Below are 18,430 nucleotides of genomic sequence, written 5' to 3' on the forward strand. Positions count from 1 at the left end.
ATTTTACAGATGATGACACAAAGGCCTGAGGATGTTTGGTGAAAAGTTCAAGGTCACTCTTCTACCAGTATAAAGCAGGAATTAAAATACCTCTGCTATCTTGCAGTCTTAACAGATTTCTATTTCCCAAACACTCAGGAATCTATTACCTAATGTCATGGCTAATTTGCCCAGAGACAGATTCTGAAAATTCTACACTTGGTTTAGTAGTTTTAATCAAAATATCCCATTATCTTCTGTCTTCCTAGTAATGTTTTTTTTATTTATTCTGTGACTCTTTCACCCTTGGATTTTTTTCTTACTGCCTTTTATTCTCATTCTATCATAAAAGAATCCGGTGTATTTCTAAATGTGTCTACTGTCTTTGACAGCGTCTATTGCCAACCATGCTATGACTGGATGGTCCCACAGTGCCACCTCTGGACTGAAGCATGTGTCAAGATGGCATGTGGCACCAACTTTTATAGTGATTTGAATAAAGAGGCGAGTTAGCAGGAGAATAATTATGATTACATGTTCTTTATTAACCTTTCTTGTTCATTGCTAAGAATAATGTTGAAACAAAATCGTCTAGGATAGTAAGTTGCTTGCAAATGAAAGCTTGGCATCACCCTTTTGAGGGCTCCTCTCCCAGCATTCATAAATTCACCCAAGTTTCTACCTCAGTGACTTATCATGAATAATACAGCAAAGCAAGTGCAGCCCAACTAAAGAAAGATCGGAAGACATGAAAATGCAAAATCTCCTTTTACCTGGCCCCACTGCTGACAACTCCAAAGGAAGCTGATCTCATCACTGTGGCTCTTTATTAAAAGAGACAGAAAGAACCTCTAGCCAGTGGTCCAGAAAGAGTACCAGAAACCTTCTGATTGGCTTCAAATGACTGTGTATATTTTAAATAAACATTTCAAAGACATATGTGACTCCCAAATATTTTTAAATCAACTGTGGAAGAGGATGGGAAACCATGGAAAGATTTTTAAGAACAAGTAGAACCTGATCATGTGTTTCAGACCTCTGTAGTGACAGGGTGGAGAACAGCCCCCAGTGACAGGGTGGAGAACAGCCCCCAGTGGAGGCTGGCTGGAGGCAGAAGACTGGCAGGAAGGGTAAGAAAGGGCTCCAGGCATGGGGGCAAGCACCTGGCCACACAGGAATGAAGAGCAGGAGTGGAATTGCATGAGATTTGGGGGGCTATGTAGAAATGTTTAGAAACTGACTAGTTATGGGGTGTGGGGGACAGAAAAGAATCTGGCATGATCCCTGGGTTTCCAGCCTTGGCAAGGCATAGGACAGGGTCATCAAATGAAGCTGGATTACAGCAGGAGGAGAAACCATTTTGAAGACAAGGTGATGCAGCATTAGATACTTTGTACTTCAGTTTCCTGTGGGGAAAGATGCTTTGAGACTGTTTGAAATGCATCCAATGCTTGGAGGGTGATCAGGGACATAGTCAGAAAATACCATTAACATTTATTTAGGTACCTGTTAAAGTGATGATGGTAAATAGATCATCTAGGGAGGAAAAGCAGCAGGAGACTAGAGATAAGTGGCAGACAAAAGCCAGTGACACACCAACGTTTGAAGAAGGAGCAGAAGAGGGGGTGACAGAGACAGGAGCAAATGGCCCAGGAGGCTTGGGAAGATCACCAGGGTACAAAGGAAGTCTGTCCTGCAAGACAAGGAATGGAAACTATTCATTGGATTTTGCAAGTGGAAAGTCACAGGTTAGCTCAGCTGGAATACTTCCATGCTCTTGATTCAGATGGAAGAAAAATGGTTCTGGCTTTTCCAATGTCTAAAAGGTAATGAAGAAGAAGCAGTGAGTGTCTTGGTCCATTCGGGCGGCTGTAACAAAATACCAACAAAATATCAACAACAGAAATTTCCCCCCTCCCAGCTCTGGAGGCTGCAAGTCCAAGATCAAGCCTGGGGCAGGTCCAGTGTCTGCAGAAAGCCCACTTCCAGACTGTAGGTGGCCCACTTCTCTCCGTGACCCCACAGGGCAGAAGCAGGAGGGGACTCTGGGGCCTCTTTTATCAGAATGCTAATCCCACTCCTGAGGCTCTGCCTAAGTACCTCCCACGGGCCCCCCCTCTTAACACCCTCAAAAGGGAGCTTAGGTTTCAACCCATGAATGAGGGGGTGAGGATGGACATGAGCATTCGGACAGCAGCAGGGAGCACACTGGACCAGGCCAAGTAAGGAGAGAGAGGGAGAGTGGTAGCTAGAGATCGTGCCAGGGAGACAGTTTGGGTTCCCTTTCCACAGAGGTGGGAGCATGTCTGCACCTGAGGGATGTGTGAGAAGCCAGGGAGGATACACACCTGGGCAAGAGGGCGAAGACGGAAGACACAGGCCTCTGAGGAGACAGTGATGTTTGTAGCCTAGGTCCATTTCCTTTTTCTTTGTTCTTTTGAATAAATTTAACATATACAATTTTATTTAACTTATGTATACACAGTGAAGTAAACACTACAACCAACCTAATTAACACATCCAACACCGCACATAGTTACCATGTGTGTCCATGTGTGGGTGTGCCCATGTGTGTGCATGCACTGGGAGAACACTTAGGGTCCACCGTCTCAGCAATCTTCAAGTACACAGAGTGCTACGTAACGTACAGTCACCACACTGCACCTTACATTTCCAGGAGGTGGTCCTGCTGCAGATCTGAAACTCTGTATCCCTTGACAACATCTCCCACTTAGCCCTCACCCCAGTCTGGGTCACCACCACTCTACTCTCTGCTTCTTTAAGTTTGGTCTTTTCTGATTCCACATGGAAGTAAGATCCTACAGTTCTTGTCTTTCTATGTCTGGCTTATTTCACTTAGCATCATGTCCTCCAGGTCTATCCAGGTTGTCACCAATAGCAAGATCCCCATCTTTTCTCAGACTGAATATCTCCCACCTCTTTACCCATGCATCTGTCAATGGACATTTGGGTCGTTTCCATATCTTGGCTACTGGGAATACCACTGCAGTGAACATTGGGAGGGTAGGTGTCTCTTCGAGATCCTGATCAATTCCTTTGGATAAGCAGCCCCCAAGCAGGATTACTAGATCAGACAGGGGTTCTGTTTTTAATTTTTGAAGAACCTCCATACTATTGCCATAATGGCTGTACCAACTTACATTCCCACCAGCAGTGTGCAAGAGTTCCAATTTTTCCATGCCCTGGTCAACATTTAACTTTTGTTTTTCAAATAATAGCCATCCTGGCAGGAGTGAGACTGTTACTGAACCCAAGTTTGGTTGCCAGTCGCTCGGAAGGCCAATACTCAGGAGATGAGTTTCTACTGGAAAGGAATATGAGCTTTATTTGGGAGGCTGGGCATCTGGAGAGAAAGCGGACTCCTGTCCAAAAGCCAACTCCAAGGTTTCTGCCTGGCCCAGGAATTCTTAAAGGGGCTTAATGGGTTAAGGGAGTGCAGTGGTCTGTGACATTTCTTGACGAACATGTAGACTGATGATGCCAACTACAGAGTTATCTTGGTGCTTGGAGGTTGTACAAGAAGTCCTAGTTCCTTGGTGCTCAGGGGAGTGGGGAGTTGTGCAAGGAGGTCTAGTTCCTTGGTACGGGAGATTATGCAAGAGTCCTCTGTTTTTCCTGCAAAGGAGGGCAAGGTCTAGAGATGCACAAAGGGAGGTCAATAGAGTCATTTGTTGTGACCTTAAAAAAGAAAAACATTTTTGCTAACAGATTGCTGGTGATCAGAAAGCTGTGACGGCTTCCAATAGACTTGCTGACCTCTGTGGCCTGGGGACATTCTGGTCCTTCATTCCCCAAATCTCAAAGAAAGTAAATTAGTTCTGTTACAGATCAAGGCATTGTCAGCAACCAAGGAGTGTGTTACCTTGAACAGGTTAACCCTTCAGATGGGCTGGAATGCTATTACCACGTGATATCTCATTGGGGCTTTGATCGGCATTTCCTGATGATTACTGATGTTGAGCAAATTTCCATGTGCCTGTTGACCATCATCTGCCTTCTTTGGCAGAATAGGTCAGTTTTCGATGGGAATTGGGGAGTTTTAGTACCATGTAGAGCTTTAGTGTAAAGCCATCTAACTTCTTTAATTGGTGGACAAGGCTGAGGCACAGTAAGGATCTAGGCTGTCTAAAAGGACTAAGATACTCACTATTTCTTCAGTGAGAGGTCTTTTTCTTCCAGGACAGAACTACTGTTCCAGCTCTGGTTCTCATGCTCCTGAAAATAAGCATCTGATTTGCTGATGGCAGGTTCCATGGGGCTGCAGTTGGCTAGAAACCATATACCTCTGTATCCAAAGTTGAGTTATCACTCCCCAGAGAACATGGTCAGTGGTGCCTGCCAGGGGCCAGCCCCACAAATAGCATGGTTTCATTTCTTTGTCATTGACCTGGAAGAAGGATTGAAGGATACACCCATGTAGTTTGGTGTATGCTGTCAAGCGAGGCAGGGGAGCTAACATCTTGGAAGAGAGATGCAGAATTCAGTCACTTGGATGAGTTAGATGAATGCTTCAAAGGGAAAAAGAAAAAGATAAAGTTCATGGGGAATTATGTTTAAAAAAAAAATAGCACCATCTTTGCACCAAGGAAAAGGACTCAACAGGTATAGCTCTGCACAAAGAAATGCAACTATGAAAAATTGATTGCTTTCAAAGGCCAGAGAATCTTGTTTCTATTGCCATCTGTTTTGGTCTCATAATTCCTACAGCATTAGACCTAACTTAGATCTTTGTTTTTTTAAAAAACTGAGCTAACAAGAGTCAGGAAAGAGGAAAATAATGAAAGGACATGGAAACTATACCCTACCTAGGAAAGATAAAGAATGGAAGGACAAAAAGGGTTGAAAGCTATTATAACTATCCCACAAATTTTTAAGAAAAATGTCTGACGTAAATATATCAATAAATGAATGTAATGTCTTAAAATACTCTTTTACAGTGTTCAAAGAGCAAGTATTAAGGATACTGACTTGTTCTCCACTTTTGGGGGGTTTGTTTTGTTTTTTGTTTTTTTTTTCCCCCTTTAATAACATCATATTTTTGCAAAGTTGGTTTTGACAGTTGATGTGATCAAAACCAAGTACTGCATCAAAATCAAGGTGGAACAAAGGGTGGCAGTGTCCAATCCGATGTTGAGGTTGAAGAAGCTGTGCAAACAGGGGCATTTATTTCTCTATACATGACTGTAGTTAAGAATGAAATTAAATATGGTTTCTTTCCATTTATGTGTACTCTTTTTTTCAAATGGTTCCTAAATTGTTAGGGTGCACATACTTATAAGTACTTTGGACCTAGCTAGTTAATAAACAGAAGTATTGTGAATTTCTTCCGGCCTAGGAGTACCATGAAAGCTGTGACTACAACACTAAGCATGCATTAGCTGACATCATGGGCAATCTCTGCTGGACACCCGCCCTGGTTTACCCTCAGGAGTACCCAGGCTGACCCTGCCTCTGATTCTTTTTTTTTTGGGGGGGGGTATATTTTTTTATTGGAGTTCGATTTGCCAACAAATAGCATAACACCCAGAGCTCATCCTGTCAAGTGCCCCCCCTCAGTGCCCATCACCCAGTCACCACAACCCCCCGCCTACCTCCCCTTCTACTACCCCTTGTTCATTTCCCAGAGTTAGGAGTCTCTCATGTTCTGTCATCCTCACTGATACTTCCCACTCATTTTCTCTCCTTTCCCCTTTATTCCCTTTCACTGTTTTTTATACTTTTGAAAGGAATTGATGAGGCCAGCAGCCAGGTGGAGCTCAAATGATCTACAAAGCAGAGTCTGCTGCCTGCAAAGTATTATCAAAATCTAAAACAAACTATGAGATGTTGTAGAACCTCCCTTCCTGAAAGCTGTTAAAAATAAAGGCACTTGTTTTACTGCTGGTGTAAATTCACATCTGGAGAGCAATTTGGAAATATGTTTCCAAAGGCTTAAAAATATTCATATTCTTGACCCAAGCATTCCATTTGCAGGACTTTATGCAAAGCCCCAATTCTGATTTCCACTCCTTTGTTAACACTCTGTGACATTGGATATCTCTGAGCCTAATGGATCTTTCAGATCCATTAAGTGGGCAAATAGTACCAAATCACAAATTGTATTCAGAAATAATCAAAATAATATAGGTCCTATGTTTAGCATAATAACTAAAATATAGTGCTTAATAGACAATAGTTGTTTGTAAGTCTAATCTTGAAGGTGTCTGGTATATTACATACATCCCATAATAACTATTTGACTGCTATAGTAAAAGATTCAAAAAGTGAAAAGTTCACGATATATTTGTCTGTGCTTTCTGATACAATCCCAGCATATCTTGGGATACATAAATTTGGAAATCTATCTGAAAGCCATACAACAAAATTTCTTCATAGGTTGCTTATGGGTGGTACTAAGTAACAAGCGAAATTTTCCCCTTTATGTTTTTCTGTATTTTCTCATTTATCTACAATTAACACGTTACTTTTTAAAAGATGTATTTATTTATATTAGAGAGAGAGTGCATGGTGGGAAGGGGAAGGGCAGAGGGAGAAAGTGAGGGAAACAGCTCCCTGCTGAGCTCAGAGCCTGACTTGGAGCTCATGGGACTCAATCCCAGAACCCCAAAATCATAACCTGAGCGGAAACCAAGAGTTGGATGCTTAACCAACTGAGCCACCCACGTGCCCTCACATATTATTTTTCTAACAAAACTTAAAAAGGAAATGTTCTATTTAAAATTTTTATTTAGAAGGGTGCCTGAGTGGCTCAGCTGGGTAAGTATCTGACTTTGGCTTGGGTCATGATCTTGGGGTCCTAGGATTGAGCCCCACGTTGGTCTCCTTGCTTACCAAGGAGTCTGCCCTCCTCCTCCTCCTTGTGCGTTCTCTCTCTCTGTCAAGTAAATAAATAAAATCTTTTTAAAAAATAATAAAATAAAATAAATTTTTTGTTTAGAGAATCAGCTGGCCTTTGTGGTACTATTAAGCTACATAATTCTGTTTAAAAATTCCCTAAACAGTATTCAAAATAATCTCTAGGAAGAGGTTCAAGTTACCTTCGGAAATAATTTCTGGAAGAGTGTGCAAGTTTATAAAGCTTGCAAATGAGCTCTATCAGATGCTAGCAACTGATGACAATGGTTTACACATGTGTCACAAGCTGCACTTCCCAGAAACTTAACTTTTGGAGGGCAAAGGAGGTTACAGATGCCTGTAAAATCCTCATGAAAGTTCTGGACTGTTTTTCCAAGAAAATGCACATTTCCTATCTACAGTTGGAATGTGGGGTCCTGCTTCAGAGGACTCAAGGACTCCCTGCCACTCAGCCCACCAGTAGCTATTAGGGAAACACCAATGTGATATGCTCCCTTCAACCTAAGAATAAAGTGGAAAACCACTTCTTTCCTATTTCCGAGAGTAAGACAGGAGCTTAGCATAAAGAAGTAGCTAATGACCAGCTCATTTCTTCCTTTTCATTTGCCCCAAAAGAACATAGGAGAGACAGAGATGAGAAAAATGGGCTGGACCTTATAGGTGACCTGTCGTGTTAAAGATGCTAATTAAGCTGAGTGAAGTAAGTCAGTCGGAGAAGGACAAACATTATATGTTCTCATTCATTTGGGGAATATAAATAATAGTGAAAGGGAATATAAGGGAAGGGAGAAGAAATGTGTGGGAAATATCAGAAAGGGAGACAGAACGTAAAGACTGCTAACTCTGGGAAACGAACTAGGGGTGGTGGAAGGGGAGGAGGGCGGGGGGTGGGAGTGAATGGGTGACGGCACTGGGGGTTATTCTGTATGTTAGTAAATTGAACACCAATAAAAAATAAATTAAAAAAAAAAAAAGATGCTAATTAAGATTAGTTTGAATAATCTAGGAATAGGGAATAAATCTCCTATAGTTAAGTTGGAGGGCAGGAGTCCCTGGTACTTGTAGGTCCCAGTAGATCAATAGACTATAAATATAGGTATAGTATACATGAGATAGACTCTAGATCTATAGACTAAGACCAACGGAATTTTGCTCTGACATCAAATGTTAAACCAGTTTTGGATTTGGTTGTTCTAGATAATTACTGTTTTTTTCATGAGAGTCTCATAAAAGCTAATAGAGTTAGGGGTTTATCTCTTTTAAAAGCTTACTCCACAAGATTATCTACTCTACTCTTTAATGCTTGGGTTCATTAAATATAGTTTTCATTTTATGTGTGGTTTGGGAAATTCACAGGTATGTGAATTTGGAACAGGCATGTATCTTGCAGCTCAGAATGCAAGAAGGGGGCCCAGAGGGCTGCTGCCCACCCTCATGGCAAAGTTCCAACACTGTAGAGGGAAACCACCTGCTGTAGGGACACAGGCGACAGACATCTGGAAACCACAAATTCAGAGCTAAGGGCTGGCCATGTCCCACACTGATTTAGACACTCATCTTTAGGAGGCTTTACTATAAAGCTTGCATGTTTGCGACTATGTTGGTGTACCCCTCTCTGCTCTATCAGAGGATAGCTGGGTGCTATGTTTGTGCTTCCAGCCTTGAGGGAGCTGGGGGGCAGCCAACAGGGGAGTCCTCTGAATATTTCTGGGGAAGAGAGAGAGGAGAATCACTTCTGGAAAACACACAAAAATTACCACGCACAGCTTAGTTACCAAAGAAACAGTGAAAACAAGATCAAGGCCAGGAGAAAGACAGGGAGTCAGTGACCTGCTATATCAGCTCTAAATCTTCCCTAAGGCACCTGCCTCATCAGCACTATGACCTGAAGTCATGACCTCCCTGACACATCCTCACACATGTCAATGCAGGACCGGCCTCCCATGGGTCGAGGGAGTTGATTGAAGGTCACTGGAGGTTGCCTAGAGTGGTATGACTGAGGCATGGTCAGGACTATGACCCCAAGTGGGCCAGAGGTTTCAGGGATATTCAGAGGAAGCACAGAGCCTGAGGGCACAGGTGGGCTAAGCCATGGACATACAGAGCACCCATCAGTTCTTCTCAGGATCAGAACTCACATAGCATAGGGCTGCACACAGGCTGGTGAGGACCATGCGTCGTCAGAAAATAATTCTTTTTATATGTTTATCATAAGAGCTATAATAATAGCTGCAGCATATTACCTTCAGAGGGCACTTGACAGATTGTATGGGTGATTATAAATCAATGAGGACTCAAGATGAAAATGGCTGGGCAGACAGTCTAGTCTGCCAGACAAAGAGGAATAAATCATCAAACAAGGATGATCTGGAACTGGAATTAAATGTGCAAAGAGTCTCCAAGACTCCAATAGAAGTAAGACTCCTCATAACAAAGTCTGAAAGATGGGAATGGAAGCCTGGAGGCTCCTGGAAGGCATCACCCAATGCTCTTACAACACTAACAGTTTGTGTGTGTTGGGTGCTTACTCTGTGCCCCTGACATTGATAATCTAATGCTCCCCACAATAAGCAAGTTCTCTTGGGATTCCCATTTTATTTTTTTATTTTTTTATTTTTTATTGGTGTTCAATTTACTAACATACAGAATAACCCCCAGTGCCCGTCACCCATTCACTCCCACCCCCCGCCCTCCTCCCCTTCTACCACCCCTAGTTCGTTTCCCAGAGTTAGGAGTCTTTACGTTCTGTCTCCCTTTCTGATATTTCCCACACATTTCTTCCCCCTTCCCTTATATTCCCTTTCACTATTATTTATATTCCCCAAATGAATGAGAACATATAATGTTTGTCCTTCTCCGACTGGATTCCCATTTTATAGATAAGGAAGCTGATCCTCAGGGAGTAGTATGTGGTGATTTCCCTAATAAGAAGTTAAACCGAAGTTTGAACCCAAGTAACTTGACTCTAGAGCTTGATGCTTTTTTCCTCCCAGCTTTATTGAGCAAATCACTTCTATATATTTAAGGTATGCAACTTGATTTAATATAAATACATTTTGTGCAATGTTTACCACAATCAAGTTAACACACACATCATCTCACATAGTTACCATTTTATGTGTGCAAGAATACTTAAAACCCACTCTCTTGGGCAGCCCTGGTGGCTCAGCGGTTTAGAGTCACCTTCAGCTTAGGGCGTGATCCTGGAGACCCTGGATCGAGTCCCACATCGGGCTCCCTGCATGGAGCCTGCTTCTCCCTCTGCCTGTGTCTCTGCCTCTCTCTGTCTCTGTCTCTGTCTCTGTCTCTGTGTCTCTCATGAATAAATAAATAAAATCTTAAAAAAAAAAAAGAAAAAAGTAAACATCTTTAAAAAAAAAAACCCCACTCTCTTAACTATCGAGTGAATAGTACAGTATTACTAACTGTAGTCACCATGCTGTCTCTTAGAACCCCAGAATTCATATATCTTGTACCTAAAAGTTTGATGGGTTTTTTTTTTTAAGTTCGATGTTTTTAAAAACTCTATGTCCTCTCTCAAAGATCCTTCCCACTACCTCCTCTTCATTTCAATCACTTGAAAAGTGAGCCTGGGGACTGTTGGCCCTGAAGAAGCGATTTTTGGTGTCAATGGTGAAATCTGGCACAGGTCCCACCCTCTCCTCCAGCTCTCTCTGAATCCTGACACTTGGTTCATCAACCTTTAGGAAGCCCCTCCACTTTTGCTTGAAGAAAAGATAAGACACACATTATGATAGGTAGAAAAGAAGGGATTAGATAAACCAAGTTCATGTTTGGTTTTTAAAAAGAAGAGCAGCCTGAATGGTGCATTATGGAGATAAAATGATACTGAATGCATGGAAACCAAATGGCCTTAAACTTGACTATAGCCCAGCACTTTCTAACGGTACAATATTGACTATGCCAGTGGTTTTCTCTGTCATAAGGACTAGCCAATAAGCTAAAGAAAGACCTCTGGGCAATTCGCTTCAGCTGCCTGAACAATAGTAACTGAACAATCACCTCACCATTTTGTGGCTCTGTTCCTGATCTTTTCTGAAAGAGATCAGAACCAACCACTTATTAGCCTGATCAGTGGTTCATACTCATACACCCTATGGCCAACTCTGTCGGAATTTTGCTTCCCTCTGAAGATAGTTTGTTCTAATTGGCCCACTCCAAAGAATTCAGGCTGCCACAGAGGAGGCTGCAAGAGCCATGGTAAACTTCTCTGATGAACGGGAATGGATGACAACAATTAAAATAACAAAATCCTTTTGTGATTAGCTCAAAAAGAAGGAAGTGAGGCAAAACCTCTCAGGGCAGACATAGAGAAAATAGGGCTGCAGAAGAGGCAAAGAAACGAAACTTCACAAAGACATTGATCTGTGGTACCAGGCCTGCACATTTGTTGTAACTGCCTCAGGGAGACACAGAAAAGATGTTTGAAGAAAGCATTGGTGGGTCATGTTTGTATAGTATTTATTGCTGATCCAGCCAAGTATCAGCAGAGACAAAATCCAAAATACCTGCCATGGCTTCAGTACAACCCTGGCTTATGGGCAGCAGATGAGACCCATCATCTCCAGAAAAAAAAATGTCATCCATTCATGGACCAAACATCACATCCAGCTCAATAGGAGTCACCCTACCTGGGGTTCTGGGAGCTTGAATGAGGGTGGTGGTTACACATCTCACTCCATACAACTTCTGCTGTGCCACACGCTCATTCTCTGAAGAGCATTCCCTCAAAATGTGCAGTCTCCCACAGGCTACAGGCCCGTCATCTTTTAAACAAGTATGAAGCTGTTTAAAGAGCCCTGTGCTGGGAGCCATCATCTCTAATCTTATCATAGCCCCTGGACTTTCATTCATTACTTTGCTATCATGAGCCAAAGACCCAATTGGAAATGTAGGTTTCCCAACCAATATATCTAAAACAGAATACTCTTCTCTCAAAAAGACAGAACTTCCTATTTATTATGGAACTGCTTTCATGTTTTAAATAGGTCCATATTACTTGGCATGCACTTAGAATTTTGTGTTCCTCTAAAAATGCAACTTTCCAATAAATAAATAAATAAATAAATAAATAAATAAATAAGAAACTTTCCATGGTATATCCGGTGCAGGGATAAATCTTCTCTACAGGGAAATTCAGCGATGAAATATGCAGCATACTGAACATTCAGATGTGCCAGGTGCATAACGCTTGTTGTGCAAATTGCCCAGTGCATCCATTTCTCTCTTTACAAAATAAATTTGTTATCACCTTACCAGCCTCATTGCTATTCCCTTTTTTTTTTTAATATTTGTTTATTTATTTGAGAGAGAAAGAGAGAGAGAGCACATGCAGAGAGAGGGGTAGAGGAGAGAATTCCAAGCAGATGCCATGCTGAGTGCAGGGCCTGACATGGGTCTTAATCTCACAACCCCAAGGTCATGACCTGAGCTGAAATCAAGAGTCAGATGTTCAATTGACTGAGCCACCTAGGCACCCCCTCGTTGTTGTTTCTATTCTTAGACAAAAAAGGCTGATGCTGTTTTGTAGAAAGTAAATTGTGATGAACATCCCAGAAATAAGTAGCAAAAAAGATATTGCCATGGCTGATGCAGCCATACCTTGCTTGTCTTAACATCAGAATCGTGGACACGCTCAAGGAAAATGACAAAGCATGGCCCATGAACATGTCTTTGGACTCCAGCCCCCATAAAAGGATACAGCCTACAGCTGCCACATTTTAAAAGTGGCAATTTCACATATCGATTTGCTTGAGGAAATCCCATGGATGGGATCAAAGAAATATAACTAGATGGGGCAGCGTCAGCATCCTGCCATATGGTTATCAGGTAAACGCCGTGGGCACAGATGTGGGACATTATGGCTGTCACATAATTCCTTCTCAGTGCCTGCCATTGGCTGCCTGTGTCTGGCTGTATTTCAATTAACTCTCATTTCTTTATTGACCCTTAAAGCACCTACTTACCCCATCTCCTTTGCAAATCTCTTCTACACTGCTTTTGACTTGCTCTTGCCATTCAGAGTATGGAAATACGATCCTTCCTGCTCCTTCATGTGAACAGGAAGTCAGACAATGTCTCCCCCAGACTCCTCCCACACTTTCCTTGGGACCCTCTTCACATATGCCCTGTGCCAATGGATTGATGGCACGAAAATGGTCAGACTCACAGCTGAAAACTCTGTCTCTGAAATATATCATAAAAAGCAGTCGTTAGGCTTGATTCCAAATCAACTTTTTATAGAAAATAGTGAGAGTTATTCTCTTCTTCTTTAAAAGAGTATGAACAATAACCAAACCCTAGCCAAGGCCTTGAACATAGAGCTAAGAAATCTTTGTGTGCACAGCATATGCCAGTTTGAGGTAAAGCACAGTTTAGCAGCTCTGTCAGGTATGGTCAAGTTGTGATTTGACCAGTAGGTTCCCACTCACACTCACATGAGGTTGGGGAAGTCCTTCACAGGATTTGGGGGCTCGCGACCCTCAGAAAACATACTTGGGTTACCGGGAATCACGAGTCAAGTATTTTTGTCCAAAATACTTTTGACCCACTTATAAACTGCAACAAAGCCCCTAATTTCTTTTTCAAAAACAAAAAGTAAGGAAGCCTGGTGGCTCAGTCAGTTAGGCATTTACTTTCCACTCAGGTCATGATCTTGGGGCCCTGGAATCAAGCCTCTGCGCTGGGTTCCCTGCTCAGTGGGGAGTCTGCTTCTCCCTCTCCCTCTGCCTGCCACTCTCCCTGCTCCTTCTCTCTCTTGCTCACTGTCTCTCTCTCTCAAATAAAAACAAAATCTTTAAAAACAAAAACACACCAAAAAAACACAAAAAATAAAAACTCTATGTTGTATGATTTTTCACACTTATCAAACCCCTCAGGCACCAGCCAACCAACTTTTGAGTCAACCTGGTGCCTCCAGATTACTAATGCCAACATTTGATTATTCATGTAAAAAATATTTTTAGAATACCATGTAGTTGTTAGGGTGCCTGAAAATGCATGACAGCCCTGACTCCTTCCCCATATTCCAGAAATAAGAAAACTCTAACCAATTAGACAAACTTTACTCCTAAACAGAGTGTCTGTCTCAAGGCCTGGCATCCTTCAAAGCCTCCTAAGAAATCCCTGTCATCTCTCTCCAAGAGCAGGGCCTATGGATCCGTGACTTATATGTTCTTCCCATCCTCCTAAAGTCCCCACTCAGGGTCAATGTGTTCAAGGACAGGTGAGCTCGGGTGGAGCTGGGTGGCTCTCATCTCCATTTCTAGTGTCTCCCTCTTCCTCCTCTCTCTCCCCTTTTTCCCCTTCTCAGAGAACTTCCCAGCCTAGCTCTTCACCTCTGTACATTTGGAACTTCTTTAAATCTGGTTGTGTGAGCTACACTGTGTCAAAGAAATAGGAAGATCTCACTCTCATTGAGCATTTAGTATCTGTACATAGTACCTTTTTCCCCCCATAGTACATTTTCCCGTAACTCACAGCTAATCAGAGTGGTGTGTACCAGTATTCTCATTTTATAGCTGAGAAAACTGAGACTTTGAATGGATGTGAAACTCTTCTAAGATCATAGTCTACACTACCGTTGGCATCTTATCCAGGCTTGTATGATCTCAAAGCCCATCCTTCCACTATAGCCCAGAATAGTGCATCTCTAATAAATACATTAGAAATTGTCAATATTTAATAGCTACCCAGAAATACAATTCAATTTCTTTTTCTCTGGATCTATGGAATTAAGGCAGTAAGGGAAGTATTTGGTTTAAGTCGGAAAGAATAGAGAGTTGGTTTGGGGAGATTTTTTTTTTTTTCCCAAGGCTCCTTAAGAGGGTAGCATGCCAATTTTCAGGGCCAACCTAAGAAAGAAACATTTAAATCCTAATTTCATCTTAAAAGAATTAAGTGTTTCATTGAGGTCAAAAATAGAGCTTAACACATGAAGTCCAAAGTTTAGTTGTGCTGAATTTTAGGCAGGAATAATACATCTAAGAAGAAGTTAAGTAATAGTATGAATAATGGAAGGAAACATTTTGTAAGTTTAAAATATAAAGTAAAATTTGGCAACATAAAGTCCCCACTTAATACTTATTATGCCAGCAGGGCCTTAGCTACATCTGCTTCCATGCATACTTCAGTTTCTAGAATTGCCAACGTTCTCTAATACCAACACGTAAGGGAAAGGAAAGGAAACTTGCTTTCTCATATTGCCTTCTTTGTTTGAAGGAAATGAAAGGAGGGTTAACCTAGGTGAACATCTCAAAGATTCTTATTACATATGTGGAAAATGGAGCAAAATTGTCAAAAAGTTGATTTATGTAAAACTGGGCGGTCCACAGGCAGGAGTAACTGTAGATTTATTCTTAGTAGTTAAAGTCATTGCTTATCTTTTTTAAACACATTTTTCATCTTTGGCTTTCAGCACGGGTGCCAAGTTCCAGGAGAGGAGGCTTGAAGATCCGTTAGTGAGCGCAAAGGGCTTCTGTGTTGTCTGAGAGTGGTAGTCTCCCAGCCTCCGCCCCGTAACCCCCAAGGCCTTCAACAGACACAGAAAATACATAAATTCCATTTCCGTATGTGGCTTGGAATGCTTACTGTCCTCACGCTACTGTGTCTGCCCTAAGTGTCTGCGCACTGGGAAAGTGATCGCTTACAGCCTCCTTGGGAGGCAAGGGGACTCTCCGCATTTTCTCTCCTCCTGTTCCCATTATCACCTCCATTTCCCTACCATCTGAGAAGCTGTAGGACTGCGGGAAGTCCATAAGTGAGCCTGTCCCTGGTAAACTGGGGAAAATTCAGGTCACCCCAATTCGAGGCATGGAGATGGGATCCAGATGGGGCAGCACCCAGTGCTCATCCTTTCTTCTCACCATCCGGCACTACAGCTCACTGGCATGGCCAGGAGGAAGGAATGAAGGTGAGGGCTGTCTTCATTTCAAGTGGGCAGACGGTGCTGCCGTGAGTCCTGAGGTTCCAACAGCTCTTAACTTGGCTCAGCCTGCCTGCCAGACTCCAAAACTCTCAGCCATTAACTACATCAGGGTACTTGCTCCCCACATTCTTCCTCAACAAGTGAATAAAGATCACTTTCATCATGAAGTATTTCAAACCTACAGAAAAGTAGAAAGAATACTGTAACAAGCACCCATGCACCCATAACCCAGTTTTTTTAAGTGTTGAGGACATGAAACAACATCTGAGCTGGTGGACATTCCAGATCAGCTTTGCAAGTCAACCCTGCCCCTGGTTTGCTTCGGTGTCTGTGTTGTGACATTCAGGGTTTGTATCATTTGTATCAGCTAAGATGTGTAAACAAGACATGCAATCCTTGGAGCTGATGTAAGGTGCTGTGTGACAATGGTACACTCTGCTCAAACAGGGCTCACTCTGGCTTTTCACACCCAGAATATACATGGTCTGCCAGGGGCTGCAGGCTCTCAAGAAGGGCCTCTCATGCAGCACATGGATCATAATGTTTTCTAAGTCCAATAGTTGCAATTATCTTAATTCAGAGCTGAAAGAAATCCCAAGGCCCATTCAATTCAACTCGCTCATTTATACAGATACAAAAATTGAGTCTCAGAGGGGTTCCGTAGTGCACATAGGTCATGCAAACACTTGATAGGATTTGGGCTGGAGCACTGTTCTCTCAGATCCCATCAGCTCACCATACTGCTTTCCTAAAAAATACAGCACAGCCCGTGTGGCCTTTCTCAAGCCATTGGCCAGGCGAACCCAGGGACCAATGGTGGTGGTCGATGCCTCGCCTCCCTTTACAGTGTTTACCTCCTTCTGAATGGGTTCTGAGGACCCCAGCTCCCTCCTAATTGCCCGGAACACCCTCTGTGACTTTTCCCCTGGCTTGCCTCATTTACCCCTTGAACATCACACTGGGCCCCATTCCCACTACCCTTATCTGTGCCTGGCTCATCTGAGCAAGGAGCTCTCACTGAGGATATTGCTCTATTTGGTTAATGGCTCCTTGTGGCCCTTAGATCCCATCACATTAATAAAACTCCTAACACTTGATACAAATCTCTTCCTACCGCCATTGGACCAGGATTCCTTGGTTGGGCCTTCTCTGTTGTTCTTCTCTCCACCATCAAATAGCATAAGGGCAATGTCCAAACTGTACAAACATAAAGGTAATATAAGAGAATAGAAAAGGCAAAGACCTGGATCACCCACTAGCAGAAGAATTTAATACTGAAAAATAAAGAATGGGCTATAATTATCTTCCTTCTCTATTTTCAAGTGACTTACTCTCCCAAACCTTCAGTCAAGGCAGTGAAATGGAACTCTGAGATCCCAAGAAGGCTTTCTTTCACTCAAACATCTTTACATAAGGGGTAAAAAGGCATCCAGACTTCTAGTTACCTGTGGTCCTGAGGCTCGATATGAATCCAAATCACACTTCCCGGATGCCTCCCTGAGAGTCCCCAGGCCCTGCCCGCTTTCACAGCACAATCCCACCTCAGAATGGGGTCAGTGCCAGGCATCCCCAGAGCATGGAAGATGTGACCAAGCTAGAGTCTCCATCCAGGAGGAGCTCTGCATGCGACACTCAGAGCTCCCCTATCAGCCTGCCCCTGGGGAGCTCCAAAGCCCAGAATCTCCTGCAGTTTCTGAATCTGGCTTTAGTCTACTGGTTTCAGATGGACTCATATATTAGAGCCGCCGAATGCAGAAATCTCTTTTATCTTCAAAGTCCTAAGATTCTATGATTCCAAAGGTCACTTTTCTGCAGAGCTGGGGTTTCCCTGAGTTGGGGCCCTAGAGAATTCCTCACTGGCCCAAGGAAGCCCTCCTTGCTCCACCTCACCTTAGTTCTCAAGTCCTGGCCGTTGGATGTGGGAAAAGAAAATATCTTCCAGCTCAGTGAGAAGACCCCGATGACAGCTCTCCGCCACTGCACTAGGATAAATTTGGGACCAGGCTGGCCTCTACCCCTCTCTGGATGCCAGGGAACAGAAGCATAGCTCCTGAATCACTCACTCAGCCCCCTCAGAGAGGCCAGTTCAGAGTTAATGCTGCCTCCAGAACCTTCTACGCTTGTGAGCCCACCAAGTCACTCACTATACCCCTTCAAAACTCCATTTCCACCTCTGAAATAGAGTTTTACTTATCCCATAGGGATGTTTGCAAAGAGAAAATGAGAAAACATATGTCATCTCCTAGCACAGTGCCTGGGACATAGTAAGCAAACAGTACACGCTGTTCTTCATCAACAGGCCTCCCAGAATCCAGGGACTAGGATAATATTGGGAATCATATGGCCCAAGGCCCCCTCTACTACAGGAGAAAACAGAGACCTAGGAACATGAACTATTTTCCCAGACTCATGCCCCTGGTCAACACAGATCAGAATTCAGATCCCCAGCCCACATCCAGTGTGCCCTCAGCCTGCAGGTAGCTTTCTAACTCGACTAGTCCCTTTCCTTGATGGCCACAAAGCCATCTTGAACTTTTTAGTTGTTTATTTTTATTTCATTAAACAAAACCAAGCACCCTCTGGAGCGTCCATTCCCTTTCCAGACCAGGCCATCTGCCTTGAGTTGCT

General features: G+C 42.9%; 1 long non-coding RNA gene across 1 annotated transcript; it reads right to left on the reverse strand.

Moving 5' to 3' along the window:
* Positions 1-503: 503 nt before the first annotated feature.
* On the reverse strand, positions 504-7,688 carry LOC118353010 (uncharacterized). Its single transcript, XR_004811097.2, has 2 exons — positions 2,328-7,688; positions 504-1,798 (listed from the first exon to the last, which is right to left on the reverse strand). It is a non-coding gene; the product is annotated as an uncharacterized LOC118353010 (long non-coding RNA).
* Between the last annotated feature and the right edge of the window lie 10,742 nt (positions 7,689-18,430).

This window comes from Canis lupus, chromosome 1 (genome assembly GCF_003254725.2).
Source record: "Canis lupus dingo isolate Sandy chromosome 1, ASM325472v2, whole genome shotgun sequence".
In the NCBI taxonomy this organism is placed as follows: Eukaryota; Metazoa; Chordata; class Mammalia; order Carnivora; family Canidae; genus Canis; species Canis lupus.